Genomic DNA, 21,496 nt, shown 5'->3' with positions numbered 1-21,496 from the left:
TAAAAAAAAAAAAAGAAAGCACTGAAGAAGATCAGAAGGCTTAGAATTTGATAGGACCCTTGGGTATAATCCCAAAGTGTGTATGGATACACTCTGGCGTTTTGAACACAAGTCCTAAGACACACTTTTGGTAGGGGCTCTTATACCATTCTAGACACTCGGCTCTGGCCCCATGATGTGCTCCATCCATAGCAGCCCCTGTTCTTTCACACTATTCCTAATTCCTCAAAAGTTTTCTGTGAGTTCTCCTTCTCACTAGACCTTCAAGTGTCCCTGGAATCCTAACTAATATTCCAGCACCAGATTCTCTTTGGTTTCATGTATGTTGTTTATTCACCCACTCACTCCTTTATTCAACAAAATGAAATGGAGGCTCCAGGCCCCCCAGAAGGTGAGAGCAAGTGCTGGGATTTTAAAAAAGTGGACTAAAAAAGAATTTGTCAAAATTCTGTTTGAGGAGTGGTTGGTCACCTAGAATCACTCCAGTGCCTAGATTCACACTGTGACAGGAGAAGGGAAGTTTAGCCTCTGGATAAATTGAACCACATTGTCCCAAACTCTGCATCACTGGCCACAACTGAAGGTGAGTGTGTGATGCCTTAATGAAAAGAATGCTTAAATGCTTAGCCTATGCTAGTAGCTTCATTGCTTCCATGTGGATGAGACTTGAATTGGATATCTCCATCTCTAATCCAGTATTGACCACCTGCAGAACATCTCTGCTTGGAAATTCCAGTAGTATTACAGTCACAACCATGTAAACCCATGCAAGTTCCCTCAGCATCACTTTGGTCCCCACACATCCAGGCATCAAGTGCCTCAGGGTCTTTGCACTGGCTTTTCTCTCTCTATCCACATATTGCCATGGCTTCTTCCACTTCGAGTCCTTGTCCAGACTTCACCTTTATGATGAGTCCTCCTCTGATCATCTTATTTAAAATTGCAACCTTGAACAACACACTGCATGTAGTCCTCCCTCAATACATGTTTTTAGAATGGAGTGTTTGAGCAGAGGCTGGAAGCCCATTTATTTTTTGTATGTGTGGTAAAATATACATAAGATAAAATTTGCCATTATAACCATTTCTTAAGTGCACAGTTCAGGGGCATTAAGTACATTCACATTGTTGTGCAACCATTACCACTATCCATTTCCAGAACTTTCCCCATGATCCCAAACTGAAACTCTGAACCCATTAAACAATAACTCCCCAACTTCTTCCTCCCCACCTCCCAGCCCGTGGAAACCACATTCTACTTTCTGTCTCTATGAATTTGACTCCTCTATGTATCTCATGTAAGTGGAATCATACAATTTTTTTTTGTGCGGCCTATTTCACTTAGCATTAATGTTTACAAGTTTCAACCACATTGTAGCATGTGCCAGAATTTCCTTCTTTTTACAGCTGAATAATCTTCTATTGTATGTATAGATCACATTTTGTTTATCCATTCATTTGTTGATGGTGAAAGCCATTATTTTTGCAGAGATGATACCAAAAGGACCAGAGCGTGGGATGGCAGGTGGGCTCGGTCACCCCTTGTGTTCCTCCTGACGGATGAGATCCACTGAATACTTGTGGTGCTTACCTTACCAAAGGAAAGGGACTTCTGAACCATGAAAGAAAGCCCCAAAACTTTGGGCATGGAATTATTTTCCTTTCTCCAGTACAACAATGGAAGCTGGAAATAGAATTTAATGAGAGCTGTGAGGATGAATTATCTACCTTATGGTTATGAAAAATTAAAAAATGGATTCTCTCTCCAAACATTAATTATATAAATTCTTTATTGAATAGGTGACTTTAGGCTAAATACTAAAATCAAAAATCAAAATTTGAAAAAACAAACAAACAAACAAATAACTACAGTCAGGAGCAATGGAGAAATCACCTTGTTAGCGTGCCCAAGGGAATTTCCACACAGTGCCTGAGCTGCTGTGGGCTGGCAGGACCCAGAGGCATGCTGGCTGGCGGGGTGCTCTCTGGTCCCCTGAGAGGGCACTCACTTTCACTCAGCCATGGCATCTCTTCCTTCACCTTCTCTCATTCTGTCTTGTTTCCTCTTGTTTATTTTGTTTTTCACCTAATAATGTATCCAAGGATGATTATCATTTGAAAGGGACATGTATCTGTTTTTCTTCTGTTTTGACCTCATACTCTCATGTATAGTTTGTTCCTTCTTTGATGTGTTTGGTGCAGTTCTATGCACTAAGGGTGCTTCTTAAGACAATGAAGTTAGTCTTAGGCACACTCCCACCTACTCTCCTTGGGCCTCCTTCTCTCTCTCCCCCAGCCACCCAGGGCCTGATAGAGCACACAATGCGAGCCATGCTACCTGCCTCCCAGGTGAGGCCTTTCCCCACTGCTCTCCTCTCTAAAGGCAGGACAACCTAGTGAGCATCTGTCTGATTCCCTGCTTTGGATTGGTGTGTTGTGAGGAAAAACATCATTTGACTGTGAATAGCAAGATGTGGAAGAAAAGCAGAAGACTGATGAATTCCAGGGGAGGTGTTTGGAACTTGAGGTGCTTTGAGGATCCATTTTTCTGGGAACTTGAGGAGATCCTGTGACCAATCCCACAACCATCAGAGATGGGATTTGGAGGGGAGGAGGAGTCCCCAGTTAGAACTCCAAATGTGCTCTCCCATAGAAAATGTTGGGATCTAGGGTGCTATTAGGACACTATTGCACTCTAGTTACATGGGGCTTCGGCAGGCTTCTGTGGGCTGCCTGGGGCCCTAACCACCACGCACAACATGGTTTCTATGGGAAAATGCATTTTGAGCATCAGAAAACTGACATCCACTCAAGCTTTTGGAACAGAGCACGCTCTTAAGTTAGAGACTGCTTGAATACCACATTCACAGCTACATTATTTGGATAAGCCTATTTTTAAGATATATGCCTATTTCCAAGACACTCAGCTTACATAACAATGGGAATCGGAAGAAAGAATTGGTAGAAGTCGTGTTCTTGGTGGAGAAGGGGGAAGATGTGAATATTCAGTGTATAAAATACATTTAATTCTATAGGGAAGGAAAGTAGAAGACACAGAGGATATCTAAAATATTCTGTAGGTTTTGACCCACATAGTCTTTCTTTTAAGCAACACCACACCCATGCGGTTCTTAATTTTAAGACCAGCATTTGAATTCTATATTAACAAATAAGATTGAATTAAATTTAGAGGTTAGGGTATGAACAAGGTCTGTATGCTATAGGATTTGCCCTGGTCATGAAGCACCCCTAGCTTCCTGTCCCCATTCGGTGTGTGGGGTTCCATGATGATGCATGATGAACACCCAGAGGCAGACCTAGATTCCCTTGCCCCAGATGGGCCTTACTTGCAGGACCCAGCAATTACTTTGTGCAGGATCCTGTCTGGGTGCCAGTTTTCTAGAACAATCAGTTACTCAAGGTCAACACCAGTATCCATTGATCATCAACTCAGTGTTAAGGACCTTGGTTATTCCGAGTCTAAAAATGAACTAACCTAGATTCACTTCATTTTACCTTACTTCAAATAATTCAACTCAGTAATTCATGGAGTTAGATTAATTCATTTCAATTTAACTACTTTAAATCAACAAACCAAATCAGCTCAGATGAGACCTGAATTCAGTATTCTAAGAATTGGTTAAACCACTCTAGCTGGCTAGTGGTATGTTCTTAACTATGGAAAGTGACGAAGTTGGTTCAGTTGGCCTTTGGGTTGTCAGAGAGATGTGGGATGAATTGTCTCCTCCTCTCCAACTGTGTGTATTATATTCATAGACTGTCCTTGTATCCTAGACAAAAATAACTAACGTAAATGCTGTTGTTTTTCAATTGTGAAATTAAGAAACAGAATTTTAGTTCTGATTCATCCCTCATGTTTGGAAGAGTAGTTGGTGTCTCATGACAATAAGAAAGATATGGAGGAAAAGTGGGCAGGACCAATACCTGAATTCTTGGGGAAAGCTGGCTCTTCTCCATGGCATGATCCCCATGGCATCCACACCCCTTACCTGTGCCTTAGTGAGGAGGTGGCCTCCACATCCAGGAAGGGAAGACTCATGCAGCTGTATAGCTTCTCCATGCTTGGCCTCTTCATTGGTACAGGTCTGTTTCCCACAGGAAGAGCTACCCAAGCCTAGAAGAATAGGTCTATGTGCTGATAGGGGCAGTTAGGAAAGGAGGGAGGTAGTTATGGATGCTTTCTTGCATCCTGATCATCATGAGGATGAAGAACTCCAGCAGAATGGCAAGAATACTAGGCTCTGGGTTAGGAGGCCTCAGTTCTGATTCTTGCTCTGTTACAAACCAGCTGTGTGATCTTGTGCAGATCACTTCCCTTGCATGAGCAAGCTGATTGCTAATGTGTCCTTTAACTCTACAATCCAAGCCAATGTGGTACGTATGGGAGGAGTGATAAGCTGCCTACGTCTCTGGGCACAGCTTCCGCCAGCTCTAGCAGTGGATAGCTGGAGTGAGGGCAGCTTTCACTTAACAGTTCTTCACTTTTTGCATTAATCCTGACCCAGTAGTGTAGCTTGTAGTCACCTGACCCCATGAGCCAATAGAATCTGAAATTGACAGTTTGGTTTTCAGTAGCTCTAGATGTCACTGTTACATTTTTCCTTCAATACCAGCAGCCCTATCTCTGCCATCAGCACCATCATGATACCAGAAGTATACGCCTGGCTTTGTATTAATCACTTTTCATTCATTATCTCATTTAACCTTTACAGTAGTTCCATAGGGAGGTATTCTCCTCATTTTCAAATGAACAGGCTGGATTTCAGCCCACATCTACCTGATTTTGAAACTCAGTTCCGTAAGCCCTAATTATATAACCCTCAAGAAGGATTTTCTGCTGCCATTTTCTACACTGCCATCCAGTTCTTTGGGAAGCGACAGAACGCTGTCTTGAAACCCAGGCCCCTTGGGTTTGGCCTTGACTCTCTAGCACGTTTTTGCCTAGACTCTTTGTGCCTGAACTCAGTTCCTTGCCTCCCAAGCTAGTGGACAGTTTCTGGCTCTAAATGAACCAAACACCTCAGGCCAGGATGTTGCCCCCACCCAAATTTGATAACACTGGCATCCAGCCCATGCTGCTGGACCTCCCCATCCTCTGAACTGGGGATCTCAGGGCCTGCTGGAGCCAAGGTTGACTACATCACAACTCTTTGGGGCTCTTGGTCACTGATTTGAAGTCAGCCCTATAGCTCTCACAATTTCCTTCTCCCTCCCCTGGGCATCCTCCCCTTCACCACATGCCCTGCTGCTGAGTGCTTAGCAGGAGTCCCACCTGAGTTCACTTGACTTATGACATCTGGGGCCTGTGGGAAAGAACATCGTGAGACATGGTGATCCAGCCCCAGACTGGAAGGTGACCCCAGGGGTCAAGCCAGCAAGGGGTGGTGAGAGGGTTGCCTGACAGAGCTCCATAAATATAACTTTTGTTTTGATCCTGTGTTCCCGTCTGCTCTCACTTGTTTTTTTTTCTGCTTTTGTTTTTGCCTGTGGGGAGCTCTTGAGCTCAGAGCCACAGGGGAGAGAGGACTTTTCACTGAGGTGACCCAGTCTTGTCCTGCTGCTGCTCCTTGTAGGATTTGGTTGTTTTCCATCTTAATTGTATTCCTTGCATCGGTGGCTGGCAGGCACACAACCTTTAAAGGAATTTATCTTAAAAACCCACTCTCTGCTGAGAGGAATGGGGAGCTGTGAGATTTCTAAGGATGTTTGCATGTGTGTGCATGCGTGTGTGTGTGTGTGTGTGTGTGTGTGTGTATAGGTGGTGAGGGTGCGGTGATGGTGGGGTGGTGATAGATGTTTTCTTGCTTACCATTACCTTGGGAGGTCAGAGCTTGCTAACATGGGCTGGGGATACTCACACGCCCCTTAACCTTGAGTCTCACCAAACACACAGACTTCTGCTTGTGATACCACCATCAAATCAACTGGTGATAGTGATGATATTGTGAAGGGGAGCCAGGGCTTGTTAATGGGTTAAATGGGTTACAGCACCATGAGCTTAGGTTATATTCACCTAACTTAATGACTCAGTGTAACATATTTTGGGGGGGCTAATACTCTGAAGATCCCTGACTGAATGCAAATGTCATCCTGCAAAAATATCTGTTTGTAATCATCAACCATTCACATTTTAGTATAAATTAACCTGTAGATGACTCAGTTACCAAATGCAAGGTCTTTCCATATCTACAGTAACTAATAGATAATCCATTCATTTACCCTTTGATTTACTCATTTGAGAATTTTTTTTCTTAAGCTCCAACTGTGTACTCTGTCTTATCCAAGGAGACCAAGAGAAGGAGAAAACCTTGTCCCTTGAGGGAAGTTTCTGGGGACCTAGAGTTCCCCACAGGAAACAATAGAGCATGATAAAGGTAAATTATAGTTAGGAGCTAGACCAGGCATTATAGACAGTTGCACATGGTAGACTGAAGCAGGTTTAGATGGAGCTGAGGTTAGCTCTGAGGAGGAGCTGAGATCTACACTAAATTTTTACTCTTGGAATCGCCCAGACAAGGTTGATGTGATTGAAGTCAGAATGAATAGTACAGAGTAAATAATGCAGAAGGAGAAAATAGGTGGATGGCAGAAACTGGAGAAAACAGAAGGCTGGCATCAAATGTAAGGTAACCTTGAGTGTTTGATTCTGTGATGGTGATGCAAAGAGAAATCCCTTACTCTTTCCCTGACTAGCAGCCTGAGTCTATTCTTTCATTAGCAATGTCCATGTCGGATGTGCATTTTCTAGCTCCCACCCAATTCCGCCATCAACTTTGTGGGGAGGCATGATTCTCTGCTTACACATAGTAGGTGCTTAATAAGTGTATTGAATCATTAAACAAATGATTAATAAATAGATAGTCTTGAGCTTATCTGCTAAGCCAAACTACTTCAGAGGTTTTGGTGTGATTCGTCTGGACTAAACTTGGTTTATCCCAAACCTGAATCTGGTCAGGAAAGGATATTCTAACAATAAATGCTACTTTTCAAACACTGGTCAATGTTCCTAGTCTCTCTCTCTGTCTCTCATCAGTGTTCACATAGCCTCACTCAAATTCAGCCAGACACAGCAATTATTTATTTTGCCAATTATGCAGTTAGATGCTGTGGAACAATCAAGCAAAAAAAATTGTCACCTTCGCCTTCCAAGAACTTAAAATTAGTTGTTAGTTTTCTGTGATGAGGAGTGAGAATTTCCTCAGGGAGAAAAATTTTAAATCTAATCATATAATAACACGTCACTGAAAATGCATAAGACTCGAATTTCTTTACTAAATGTCAGTGCTGTGACCGCCTCATTAGGTTATACCTTTCACAGGGTAAACCTTCTGGGAAAGAGGATTGGATATTCCTGCCCCACGCGTAATAATCTTTCTGGCTGTGGATCCCTCCACCCAGCCAAAGGTCAGGCCAAGGATGCTTCCCCCCCACCCCGACCCCACACTTCAACCCAGACACCAGATCTCCTAGAGGAACGTGGTGACTCAGTGTCCCCTTGGAATTCCCTGAGCTCAAACTTGTCACCGTATCCTAAAACTCCAAGATGTGACTGAATGTGCAGTCCCACAGCTTCTACAAAAGGGCCGCATCAGTGGGTCCTCAGCCTCCAGAGGACAGTTTCCTATCCTGGAGATCCCTGTGTTTGGGCCACACCCTAGGGCAGAAGCCTTGATCCTCAGTTGAGTTCTCAGCCACGTATGAGGAATCTGGGACTGAGACCAATGCTAAGATACTTTCATAATCCGTTCTTCCCTTTCTCTTTCTCCCCAGCCAAAACAACGGAATATTTAGACTTCTGCTAAACTCCCAAGAAGCTGACCTTCGAGCCTGCACTACCATTGCTCTGGTGTTTTTCCGCAGGAAGGTGCTGGACTGACCGTCATGACAGCGCCCGGAGAGGGTGGACAACCGCTTCCCACACACCATGATGATGACAAGTGTGCCAACCCTCCAGTCTGCTCTAGCTGGGTGATTGTAAGGATAATAAAGCAGACAGTCTTGAACTTTGTGATGACTTTATACTCCAGTAAATGTCCAGTAGGACAGCATTGGAGGTAGCAAGACTCATATTGGAGAAGTAATGAACAAAATCAGATACTGCCCAAGAGGTGAGGGCAGGGTCCCACTAGTGTTGGGACAGAAGATGCCCAGGTGGAGTGGGACAACATCCAGGACTGGACCTGCATGGAGTCCAAACCAGGAGAGTCAGGGGAAAGAGGGCAGCTGGACATAATTCTTATGGGTGGATTCTCCCCAGGTGAGCTCTTCCCAGTAATTCTATGGGCCTGATAAAATGCACCAACATTTTATCAAGTCCTGTTGGTGGGGTGAGGTAGCTCTCTTCTGAGCTAGACCTTAGCTTTTCCTTTCCCGAGGGAGGCATGTAGGGTTTAGGACAAGAGCTCTGTCTGCACCATCTCCCACTGCTTCCTGTACTGGATTAGGGCCCAGCCCACACTCTGTGCATTCACCACCCACACCTCCTTCTCCCAGCAAACCCTCTCACCTCGCCCCGCCATTTGCCATTTGGGGGGGATGCCCCCCCGATCCTCTTGTACCCCTCCAAAACCCAGGACAGCATCACTGGGGCTTAGATTAATTGATGATTATTTCGTACATGATCCTGGCTTCCTCATTATGCTAGTATTTGCCTCCTTTTGTACTTTTTCAGCTGGAGATCTCAGCACTGGCCCACAGTAGGTCCTCTGTCATGTTTGTTGAGTTATGGTTTGATGTTTCTGCTTTTCCATACCACTTGCACACCTTCCCTCGGCTCACTAATTTCTCATGACAGTTGGGAATGGGGTGGGGCTAAATTAATTGACCTTTTCTGTCATCCATTAGAACTCTGCTTGAGTGTTGATCTTCCAAGCTGCTTTTTGGTCGGCTTGAACTGACTCCAGTGCATCAGAAATGACGATAGTGCCTTCACCCTCCTGGGTATAAAACTGGTTTTATCTATGTATCATGTTTGTAATTTCTGTTGGGTCACTCTGTTAGTAACATATTTGAAGATAGCCAGCCATGGGCTGGGAAAACTGGGATGAGGAAGAACTAGTGTGAATAAGATCCAAGGCTGCCAATGGAGGGACTGACTTGCCCCACAGAAAGCTAGGGAAGGAGATTCAGGCCTGTGAGTAAAGCGCAGTGCCTGCTGGTACAGCAATCACAGGCCACATTTCAGTAATAGGGGCTGGATCAGCAGTGTGGTACCGAGATAGGGAACACTTATGAGAGAGAACAATGTTTGGCGTGGATGACTAGGAAAGCTGAGACCTGGAGGATGAAATGGAGTCTGTCAGGTTCAGAAGGTAGAAGAGAGAAACCCAGTGGAGAGAACAGCATATACAAAGGTCCTGAGTCAGAAAAGCCTTGGCTTGTTGAAGCAAGTAAAATGGGGTCAGGATGGTGGGGAAATGGGCAAGGGGGAGAGAACGGGTTACTGAAGCTGGCATAGCGAATGGAGCCATATCAGGTAGCTAGCTTTTGCAAACAAACAACCCTAACATTTAGTGGCATAAAACAATGATTTATTATTTCATATGATTCTGTGAAGTTCTTCTGGTCTGGGCATGTAGCTGGGGCAGGGTATTCTAGAATGGCTTCCCTTACATGTCCAGGGCCTCAGCTGGGATAGCAAGGATGGTGGGGGCAGCTGGGCCTCCCTCTCCAAGAGGTCTCTCATCCTTCTATAGGAACCCAGGCTTATTCATATGATGTTTGCTGGATTCCTAGCAAGAGAGAGCAAGCTCCACTGAGCAAGTGTTTCCAAGCCTCTGCTTGGGTCACAGTTGCTAACATCCCATTGGCCAAAGCAAATCACACAGCCAAATCCTGTGGCAAAGGCCAGAAAAATCCATCTTTTGATGGCAGGAACTGAACAATATGGAAGTTTTCACTACAATCTCAGGAATGAAAGCAGAAGCTAGGTTTGTTCATTGGGTACCAGGTCCGAGTTGGGGTTCGTTCAATTATTTCTTCCTTCCTTTCTTCCTTTTCTTAAATAAAAAGTGTGTGACAGGTGCTGTCTCAGATCCGCTGCTGAGTAAGCATGGGCCGTGCAGTCAGGTAGCTTGTATTATGATGTGGGAGGTACATAAACAGCTATGTGCAGTGCAGACATGCACCTTGCACAGGTGGCCACATCAAATAATGGAGCATCTCCTTTGTGGAGGTGTGCCCGGGTGTAATGATGGGAGACAGACGAGAAAGCCCGACCCCACAAGGGGGTTTGGGAAGGAGGCTTTCCTTAGGCAGGTTGAGCTGAGTGCTGAGGAATAAGAAAGTGAGGACAGGCATTCAGGGAGCAGGAGGGCAGCAAGGCAGACATCTGAGGCCAGCGATGACTGGATGCTGAGCCTGGACATGTGGACCTGTAGCTTCAACCCCTCCTGCTTCAGGCCATGCTCGGTCCTGAGCGCCATCTGAATGCATGGTGGTGGTGGTGAAATTAAGGGAGCCCAGCAGCACAGACAAGTTGGGGCAGGGCTGGGTCGAACAGTGACTGCGGACGGTCCTGGTGTCTATGTCTGCACCCTGTGCCCAGGGCTCTCTGCAGCTTGTGCTAGGCAGCTCCCAACAGATTGCAGACTCCTGAGCCACAGAGTCAGTGCTAACAGACGGCTCTAGCAGAGCTCCAGGACCTCTTTGCTAGAAATAGGTTCCCAATTCCCTCATACAGATTGTGTCCTGAAGGGACGACGGGATGTGAGTGTATCATTCTCTGCCCTCTCCATGTGTAGGAAGGGAGGGAGGTTGGGGGAGAGGTGCTGCTGAGGAAGAGAAAGCATCTCAGGAAATGTGTATATTTATCCTGGCCTCGCCTTAAGAAAACGCAGCCACCGATCCATCAGAAATGAATTTGAGTTTGGATAACGTTAGTGTTTAAGGCGATGCTCTTCTCTTGTATTGATTCTCTGTGCGTTGAAATGGAAACAATTTTAGAAACGTAGTCTTAGGTTTCCTTAATCTGTGTGGCTCAGGGAGAAAAAGGCTGTTGTCACTCGTGCTAATAACCACAAGAAACACTGTTCTAAAGTGCTTAGCTGGAAAATGAATTCCAGAAGCCAGTCCTAGCCATGCCCCCAGGGAAGCTGTTTCCTAAAAATTTAGCCCCCCCCCTTTTTTTTTTCCTTTAAGGGAGTTGCCTCAGGTGCAGGACCACTTGGGAAATAAAAATTTACATGCAGAATTGAGGATTCCCAGGAAGGGATGAGTTGTCATTGGGTGGGGTCATCATTGTCATTGGCCGGGTGAGGGTGGGTTGCTTGTGCAGTTGACTTTGGAAGCCTAACGGAGGCCTCTGCCTCTCACCATCCAAAGTATATATCTATTTAGCACAGGGGACTCTGCTCAATATTAAGTAATAACCTAAATGGGAAAAGAATTTGAAAAAAGAATAAATACATGTATATGTATAACTGAATCATCCCCCCACCCCCTGCTTGCTGTACACCTGAAACTAACACAACATTGTTAATCAACTATCTTCCAACATAAAATAAAAAGTTCAAAAAAACCCTCAAAAACAAAACAAAACAAAGTATGTTTCTTCTTGGAGTTTCATTATGAGACGCCTATCTTTTAGATTAAGGCACTGAAGGTACTTGCTCAGATGTGTATGATGCTTGACTGTCTTAGAAAGAAATGTGTGCTAAGTTAGCATTAGTCACCTCTCAGGGTGCTGAGGTGAGGGAGAAGGTGGGTGGAGAGCAGAGAAGGGAGAAAAGTTTGTCACATGGGGCACTTCCCTGAGAAGAGAGCAGGGTGGAGCCAGCAAGGGACAGCAAGAGGCATGGTATGTCTGGGTCCAGGGTTTAAATGCACTGAGTATGGCTACACCGAAAAGGGAGCTCTGGTCCTGCTAAAGGAAGTCGTATCTGTTCGTAGTTTGGGCTGAGCTTCCTAAAAACCCAACATTTGAAGCCTTGTGCTCCAATCCTTTGATTGTATGGAAGGTAGGGAGGTCAATATCTCTCTCCCCTCAGAACTTACCTTTTTGCCTCTGACAACTAGTAGAGCCCTTGTGGGTATTTGCATAAATATGATCTCTGTTTGCATAGAGTTTTGGCACAGTTTTCAGTGCCCCCTGGAGGAGCAATCTGTCCTGTGGCCTTTTCCCCGTTTGTCACCTGATGTTTGTCACTTCACACCTCTCATCCTTCTCACCTCCCACTTGTCCTGACCCAGATCTGTGGGGCCAGAGCATGGAAGGAGGTTGGAGCGTGATGAAGGAAGGATGACCTGTCTTCTAAGAAGGATCCAAATCCTGTCTTGCTCAGGGAGTGGCCTTCCTTTTCCTCTTCCCAGGCAGCCATGCACCTCTAGAGTAACACCTGGCTTCACCATAAGTAATTTGTTTCCAACAACTATGATCCACGTCTCCATCAGCAGCCTGCATCGGGGCACGGCCTGTGTGAATGGCAGACTCAGAGCTCAGGATGCGGCTGGGGTAGCCTCCCTGAACACCCACCAGCTGGCCAGAGCTCTGGGGAGTGGGAATCTCCTGTTGCATCGTTCAGACTCCTTAAGGTGGAAGATGCTCAGCTCACAACAAGAGTTTGGGTTTACATCGTGTGGGGTTCCCACAGGCACAGGCTGAACCTCCTAGGACAGAAATTCAGGAGAGCGGGACCATTCTGAGGCTGTGATACTCAGGGTCTGGGAGGACTTTCAGATTCCAAGCAGGTTGCTCTATTGCCCAGGTTATCTTGGTGCCCCCTTAGAAGCAGGAGCTCATAATCTCCTGTTCTTTCCATTAATGACCAACCACCTCCTCCACTATTCTGTCTCATTTTGGAATTTTTGTTTACTTGTAGCTTCTGCTTATTTGAGCAAACTCAAGACTTAAGGACTTTGCTTTTGGTGTGATTTCTGTGGTCCCATTATCAACAGGCCCACTTTCTTTCTCCCCATAAAAATTTTTTAGCAGAGAAAATATGATATATTCAGCTGATTACCAGTGAGCTTATTTGCTCACAATTTAGGTGCCCACCCCTTCAAAGGCTGGTGGTCAACACAGAGATTGTCTTTCCTGAGTTAGGTGCTCACCCCAGATCTGATCCAATCCAACCAGCTATGGCAGAGGGCTGTGTGGGAAGGGTGTTGTGCAACCATATGGACCCATGTGGGAAGAGCCCTCGGAAGGGGTGTATACTGTAGTCTTCTGTTAGCTTGTCCTTTTGGCCTAGTGGCTTAGGGCTTCTGATGTCTAGTGCAATGCCCAGCACATCCTCAATACTCAAAAACTACTTGTGGAATAAATAAATGTGCACTGCTTAGGGTATCATGAAAATATCTCTTTTTCACTGACATAGATTATAAGCAAACTTGACATAGGAACCCTATTTTAAAAAGCTATAATACGTAAGGACCAGGTATACAGCTGGAGATTATTAAATGCTTACACTCCTTGGTAAACAAACTGAGAAATATAGCAGAGGTATTAGAGCATACGTCCTGCTAGCCCTCCTGATGGGGACTTTGGAGGACTTTAGGTCAGTTTGTCCAATAGGAAATAATTAGACCTTCAAATGAGGAGACTGAGCAGGTGGGATAAAGACTGAGGAAATAAAACAAGGTCTTATTCTAAGGGCCTCATGGGCAGAGCATGGACTCATTTGACTACATGGAGAAAAATGACCCTCTTAAACCTCATTAAGTCAAACTCCACTAATTTAGAGTAAGCAATCACTCAGACCCACTGAACTGAATTTTGCTTTTGCACTTTGAAAAATGTATCTGTAAAGTCAGTGAGCAGTGTCAGAAGAGAAGAAGGAGGTGGGGATGGGGGCAGGATCCAGCTGACTGCTGACTGCCAAGAATAGGCCCAGTGTCAATGCTCAGAAGCCCTCTTGGACTTCTTATTCCATAGATGCTCAGGCCCTTCTGTGCCTGCTACCCTCCATCATGGCCCTTAGCACAATGCAACAGACTGGGAACCCCTCAAGGACAATCCCCCAGTCCCTTTTCTCTGTATCCCCAGGTCAGAGCCTGCCTAAATAAATGTTTTATTTCAGTGAATAAATAAAGCAAAGCTTCCACAGAACAGTCTTTACATAAAAATGAATACTGTGTTTATTTTAAATAGGCTTTATCTTAGGAGTAAGGTTTTATAGTTTTTAGCCAAGTCCTGGACAAAATGGTCTCCTAGACCTAGTATTATCACTGTACAGTCAATGTTGAAAAGGCAACTTGATGGTAAGATTAAAGCCAATAGTTTTGAGTAGTTAAACTATTGGTAATTAGAAGTTTAATGTTATGTCTTACTTACTTACAAACATGCCTACCCCCTCCCTCACTCTGGGATCTCAGGTCATGAGGATGAAATGAGTCAGTAGATGAATGAATGAATGAATCTTTTATAGTCTCCCTTATTGTGGTTCAGGTCCTTCACCTCATGTCATGGCCAGGTTGCCTCCTGGTGGGACTGGGTGCACAGATGGAATTTGGCAGCCTGGACAGAACCAGCTGGAGCCCAGCTAAAGGCAAGAGCATCCCTAGATGGGTAAACTTAAGGGCAAGGGTAGGCGGAAGGCTAGCTTTTCAGGAAAGACTCTTAGGGTGAGTGCTGGGAGCAGCCAGATAATGCCCTGACAAACAGCCTCAGGGAAGTCTTATAAGGGACAGGAGGAGGGATCAAGTGTCAGCAACTGAGGACCTGGCCAGCAGGTGGCATCCCAGGAACACTGGCAGGTTCCAGGGTCCTGGTTTATACCCATAGAGATGCTGTAGCCTCCTTGCAGGAGGCTAGGAACCTCCTGAAGAGGAGCAAGGTGGAGATCCAGTTCTGGAGGGTATAGAGTACAGGGAATGCCTTTAAGTGCAAAGAAAAAGACATGAATGTGTTTACCAGAACTGTGGTGGGTATTATTTGGTCACAAGGATAAGATAGTAGCCCATTTACTAGTACTGAGACATAAAGCCAAGGCCAGACTGGGGCAGAGGTGACATGGAGCTGAGTCATTGGATAACAATCTACAGCTCTTCCAATTCCCTTTGGTAGTAACACGTGTCTAGCTAAGGGGTGGAGATGGGCAGAGGTCTCTCTGGAGACAGAGGCAGTATAGGATTCCTAGGTGTCAGATGTTGGACAGTGCCAGAATGGAGGGACTAATTAATTTCGACAAACCCTTCTGTTGAGGACTAGAAAAGATGAATAACAACAAAAAGGAGCACTCTGAAGGCACTGAAAAGCTAACAAAGTGGTAAAGAATTTCTCAGGAGAAGATAAAAACCCAGAGATGAAGCATTGGTAAATCACCCTCATTTTGGGTTGGGACTTTGAAAGGACAGGTGAAGTAGAAGTAAAAGAAACCTCTTAACACTCCAGCCTAGCTGGAGTCACTGGATAGCCCAGAAATTCTTGATACTTGAAACTGGATTAAGGCAATCCAAGATAATTGTTCTCAAGTGTAAAGCAAAATCAAGTAACAAGTCACCTATGGAGGAAAAAAATGACATTCTAGGTCTCAAATTATTTCTGTAAATAATTTTTCAAATACATTATCTGACACACAGTCAAAGATAACCAGACATATGAGGAGACAAAGACAACATGAATAAGAACTTGCCCAAATAAAGACTCACAGAGTATCCATATACTGAAAATATCAGGCACAGACTTTAAAATAATTGCTTACTATTTTCAAGCAATTAAAACAAGATAAGGAGATTTGTTCAAGATGGCAGAATAGAAGGATGTGTGCTCACTCCCTCTTGTGAGACTACTGGAATCACAACTAACTGTTGAACAATCATTGTCAGGAAGACACTGGAACTCACCAAAAGAGATACCCTGCATCCAAAGACAAAGGAGAATCCACAATGAGATGGTAGGAGCGGTGCAATCACAATAAAAGCAAATCCCATACCTACTGGGTGGGTGACTCACAAACTGGAGAACACTTATACCACAGAAGTCCACCCACTGGAGTGAAGGTTCTGAACCCTACGTCAGGCTTCCCAACCTGGGGCTCTGGCAACAGGAAGAGGAATTCCTAGAGAATCAGACTTTGAAGGCTAGCAGGATTTGATTGCAGAACTTTGACAGGACTGGGAGAAACAGAGACTCCACTCTTGGAGGGCACACACAAAGTAGCGTGTGCATTGGGACTCAGGGGAAGGAGCAGTGACCCCATAGGAAACTGAACCAGACCAATCTGCCAGTGTTGGAGGGTCTCCTGCAGAGACAGGGGGTGGCTGTGGCTCATTGTGAGGACAAGGACACTGACAGCAGAAGTTTGGGGAAGTACTCCTTGGTGAGAGCCTTCCTAGAGTCCACCAAAAGCCCCACCAAAGAGCCAGGTAGGCTGCGGTGTTGGGTCGCCTCAGGCCAAACAACCGACAGAGAGAGACCTCAGCCCCACCCATCAGCAGACAAGTGGATTAAAGTTTTACTGAGCTCTGCCCACCAAAGCAACAGCCAGCTCTACCCACCACCAGTACCTCCCATCAGGAAACTTGCACAAGCCTCTTAGATAGCCTCATCCACCAGAGGGCAGACATCAGAAGCAAGAACTATAATCCTGCAGTCTGTGGAACAAACACCACATTCACAGAAAGATAGACAAGATAAAAAAAACAGAGGGCTATGTACCAGATGAAGGAACAAGATAAAACCCCAGAAAAACAAGTAAATGAAGTGGAGAAAGGCAACATTCCAGAAAAAGAATCCAGAATAATGATAGTGAAGATGATCCAGGACCTTGGAAAAGGAATGGAGGCAAAGATGGAGAAGATGAAAGAAATGTTTAACAAAGACCTAGGAGAATTAAAGAACAAATACCTAGAAGAATTAAAGAACCAAAAAACAGAGATGAACGATACAATAACTGAAATGAAAAATACACTAGAAGGAATCAATAGCAGAATAACTGAGGTAGAAGAATGGATACGTGACCTGGAAGACAGAATAAAGAAAAAGGAATGAAAAGAAATGAAAACAGCCTAAGAGACCTCTGGGACAACATTAAATGCAACAACATTCGCATTATAGGGGTCGTAGAAGGAGAAGAGAGAGAGAAAGGACCCGAGAAAATATTTGAAGAGATTATAGTCAAAAACTTCCCTACATGGGAAAGAAAATAGCCACCCAAGTCCAGGAAGTGCAGAGAGTCCCAGGCAGGATAAACCCAAGGAGAAACATGCCAAGACACATAGTAATCAAACTGAAAAAAATTAAAAACAAAGAAAAATTATTGAAAGCAACAAGGAAAAAATGACAAATACATACAAGGGAACTACCATAAGGTTAACAGTGGATTTCTCAGCAGAAACTCTACAAGCCAGAAGGGAGTGGCATGATATATTTAAAGTGATGAAAGGGAAGAACCGATGACCAAGATTACTCTACCCAGCAAGGATCTCATTCAGATTTGATGAAGAAATCAAAAGCTTTACAGACAAGCAAAAGCTAAGAGAATTCAGCACCACCAAACCAGCTCTACAGCTAAAGGAACTTCTCTAAGTGGGAAACACAAGAGAAGAAAAGGACCTACAAAAACAAACCCATAACAATCAAGAAAATGGTAATAGAAACATACATATTGATAATTACCTTAAACGTGAATGGATTAAAGGCTCCAACCAAAAGACACAGGCTCACTGAATGGATACAAAAGCAAGACCCATATATATGTTGTCTACAAGAGACCCACCTTAGACCTAGGGACACATACAGACTGAAAGTGAGGGGATGGAAAAAGATATTCCATGCAAATGGAAATCAAAAGAAAGCTGGAGTAACGATACTCATATCACATAAAATAGACTTTAAAAAAAAAGAATGGGGCTTCCCTGGTGGCGCAGTGATTGAGAGTCCACCTGCCACTGCAAGGGACACGGGTTTGTGCCCCGGTCCAGGAAGATCCCACATGCCGCGGAGTGGCTGGGCCCGTGAGCCATGGCCGCTGAGCCTGCGCGTCTGGAGCCTGTGCTCTGCAACTGGAGAGGCCACAACAGTGAGAGGCCTGCGTACTGCAAAACAAAACAAAACAAAACAAAACAAAAAAAGAATGTTACAAGAGACAAAGAAGGACACTACATAACGATCAAGGGATCAATCAAAGAAGAAGATATAACAATTATAAATATATATGCACCCAACATAGGAGCACCTTAATACATAAGGCAACTGCTAACAGCTACAAAAGAGGAAATTGACAGTAACACAATAATAGTGGGGGATTTTAACACCTCACTTACACCAATGGACAGATCATCCAAACAGAAAATTCATAAGGAAACACAAGCTTTAAATGACACAATAGACCAGATAGATTTAATTGATATTTATAGGACATTCCATCTAAAAACAGCAGATTACACTTTCTTCTCAAGTACACACAGAACATTCTCCAGGATAGATCACATCTTGAGTCACAAATCAAGCCTCAGTAAATTTAAGAAAATTGAAATCATATCAAGCATCTTCTCTACCACATCACTATGAGGTTAGAAATCAATTACGGGGAAAAAATATGTAAAAAACACAAACACATGGAGGCTAAACATTATGTTATTAAATAACCAAGAGATCACTGAAGAAATCAAAGAGGAAATCAAAAAATATCTAGAGGCAAATTACAATGTAAACGTGATGATCCAAAACCTATGGGATGCAGCAAAAGCAGTTCTAAGAGGGAAGTTTATAGCAATACAAGCCTACCTCAAGAAACAAGAAAAGTCTCAAATAAACAATGTAACCTTACACCTAAAGGAACTAGAGAAAGAAGAACAAACAAAACCCAAAGTTAGTAGAAGGAAAGGAATCATAAAGATCAGAGCAGAAATGAATGAAATAGAAACAAAGAAATCAATAGTAAAGATAAATAAAACTGAAAGTTTGTTCTTTGAGAAGATAAACAAAATTGATAAACCATTAGCCAGACTCATCAAGAAAAAGAGGGAGAGGACTCGAGTTAATAAAATTAGAAACAAAAAGGCAGAAGTTACAAAGACACTGCAGAAATACAAAGCATCGTAAGAGACTACTACAAGGAACTCTATGCCAATAAAATAGACATTTCTCCAAAGAAGACATACAGATGGCCAAGAAGCACATGAAAAACATCACTAATTATTAGAGAAATGCAAATCAAAACTACAATGAGATATCACCTCAAACCAGTTAGAATGGGCATCATCAGAAAGTCTACAAACAGCAAATGCTGGAGAGGGTGTGGAGCAAAGGAACCCTCTTGCACTGTTGGTGGCAACGTAAACTGATACAGCCACTATGGAGAGCAGTATGGAGGTTCCTTAAAAAACTAAAAACAGAATTACCATATGACCCAGCAATCCCACTACTGGGCATATACCCTGAGAAAGCCATAATTCAAAAAGACACATGCACCCCAATGTTCATTGCAGCACTATTTACAATAGCTAGGTCATGGAAACAACGTAAATGTCCATCAACAGACGAAGGTATAAAGAAGATGTGGTACATATATACAATGGAATGTTACTCAGCCATAAAAAGGAACGAAACTGGGTCCTTTGTAGAGACGTGGATGGATGTAGAGACTGTCATACAGAGTGAAGTAAGTCAGAAGAGAAAAACAAATATCGTGTATTAACGCATATATGTGGAACCTAGAAAAATGGTACAGATGAACCAGTTTGCAGGGCAGAAATAGAGACATGGGTGAGGAAAACAAACATATGGTTATGAAGGTGGGAAAGTGGCTGGGGGGGTTGTTGTGGGGTGAATTGGGAGATTGGGATTGACATGTATACATTAATATGTATAAAATGGATAACTAATAAGGACCTGCTGTATAAAAAAATAATTAAAATAAAATTCAAAAAATAAAAATAAATAAATAAGGCATTGGTGAAAGAGGAAGTCACAAAGTAATATAGAAATTATTTGGAATTGGATTGTAATAAGCATAAAATACATCCAGCTGTGGAATGTGGCAAAAGAAGTATTTAAAGGGAAACTTTATGTCCATAAATTTATGTATTAGAAAAAAAGCTGAAAACTAATAATAAATCATTTCAAATGTTAGAAACAAAACTTGAAAATAAACACAAAGGAAAAGATTGAAGTAAAGATGAAATAAAAATATAGAAGTAAAAACTAGCATACAAAATAAAAGAAAAACGAAACTAATAGTCTTTGAAAGGAATAACATAATTGATAAACTCTTGGTGTGAGTAAGCATGAAAAAAGATAGCTAGCACAAATAATGAAAAAATGAATATTATGGATTTGGGAAACATAAAAAAAAGAGAATGTATTATAAAAACTCTATGCAAATAATTTGAAAATTTATTTGAAAAAGACAAATTTCTAGAAAAAACTCAACCTACTAAACATACATAAGAACAGAAAATCCAAGTTGATCTATAACTAATAAAGGAATTTATTTTGTAATTTCCCAAAAAAGAAAACTTCGGAAAGAGAAAGTGTCATCAAAAAGAATTACCAAACTTTTAAGAAAGAAATAATGCCCGTTTAACCAAACTCTTCTACAGAGGGAAAAGAAGGGGATATTTTCCAACTTGTTTATGAGGCCAGCATAAACTTGATACCAAAATCTGTGAAAAAGAAAGGAAAAATATCAGGTAAATGCCAGAATCTCTCCTGAATATTTAGACAGAAATCCTAAACAAAAAGGAAACCAAACCCAGTAATATATGGGAAGACATAATCTGTCACTTCTGAGCTGAGTTTATTCTGCAAATATAGAATTGGCTTAATATTTGAAAATCAATGAATATATATTACCAAATTAGCAGACTAAAGCAGAAAAATTATGTGATTATTTCAATAGGTACAAGAAAAATGTTTGATAAAATTTATGATAAAAATAAAACTTTAGCAAACTAGGAATAGAAATAAACTTCCTTGTCATAAAGGATAATCTTTTTGATAAAGGAGGTGTACAAAACCCCTACCTTAAACAATACTTTATTTTACTCAGTGTAATGTCTTCCAGGTACATCCATGTTTTTGCAAATGGAAGGATATCCTTTTTTTATGGCTGAATAATATTCGTGTATGTGTGTGTGTGTGTGTGTGTGTGTGTGTGTGTGTGTGTGTGTTGACATTTTGTTTATCCATTCATCCAGTCATGGACATTTAGGTTGCTTCCATGTCTTGGCCATTGTGAGTAATGTTGCAGTGAACATGGGAATGCAGATATTTCTTCGAGACCCTGATTTTAATTTTTTTTTGAATATATACCCAGGAGTGGAATTGCTGTATCATATGGTAGTTCTATTTTTAATTTTTTGAGGAATCTCCATATTGTTTTCCATTGTGACTGCAACAATTTACATTCCCACCAACAGTGCCCAAGTGTTCCAATTTCTCCTCATACTTGCCAACACTTATTTTTTATTTTTATTTATTAAAAATTTTTTTTCTTTTTAAAAATTTTAATTTATTATTATCATTTAAAAAAGTAGCCATCTTAACAGGTGGGAGGTGATAGTTCCTGCAATTTTGATTTGCATTTCTCTGC

General features: G+C 42.7%; 1 pseudogene; it reads left to right on the top strand.

The window, feature by feature from the left end:
• Positions 1–7,901: 7,901 nt before the first annotated feature.
• The window catches only part of LOC114892671, a 40,984-nt pseudogene continuing 27,389 nt past the window's right edge, over positions 7,902–21,496 (top strand).

This window comes from Monodon monoceros, unplaced genomic scaffold (genome assembly GCF_005190385.1).
Source record: "Monodon monoceros isolate NGI ecotype Baffin Bay Population unplaced genomic scaffold, NGI_Narwhal_1 Super_Scaffold_1, whole genome shotgun sequence".
Classification (NCBI taxonomy): Eukaryota; Metazoa; Chordata; class Mammalia; order Artiodactyla; family Monodontidae; genus Monodon; species Monodon monoceros.
Note: the sequence above shows the minus strand (reverse complement) of the source record. Positions and strands in the feature narration are given on the sequence as shown.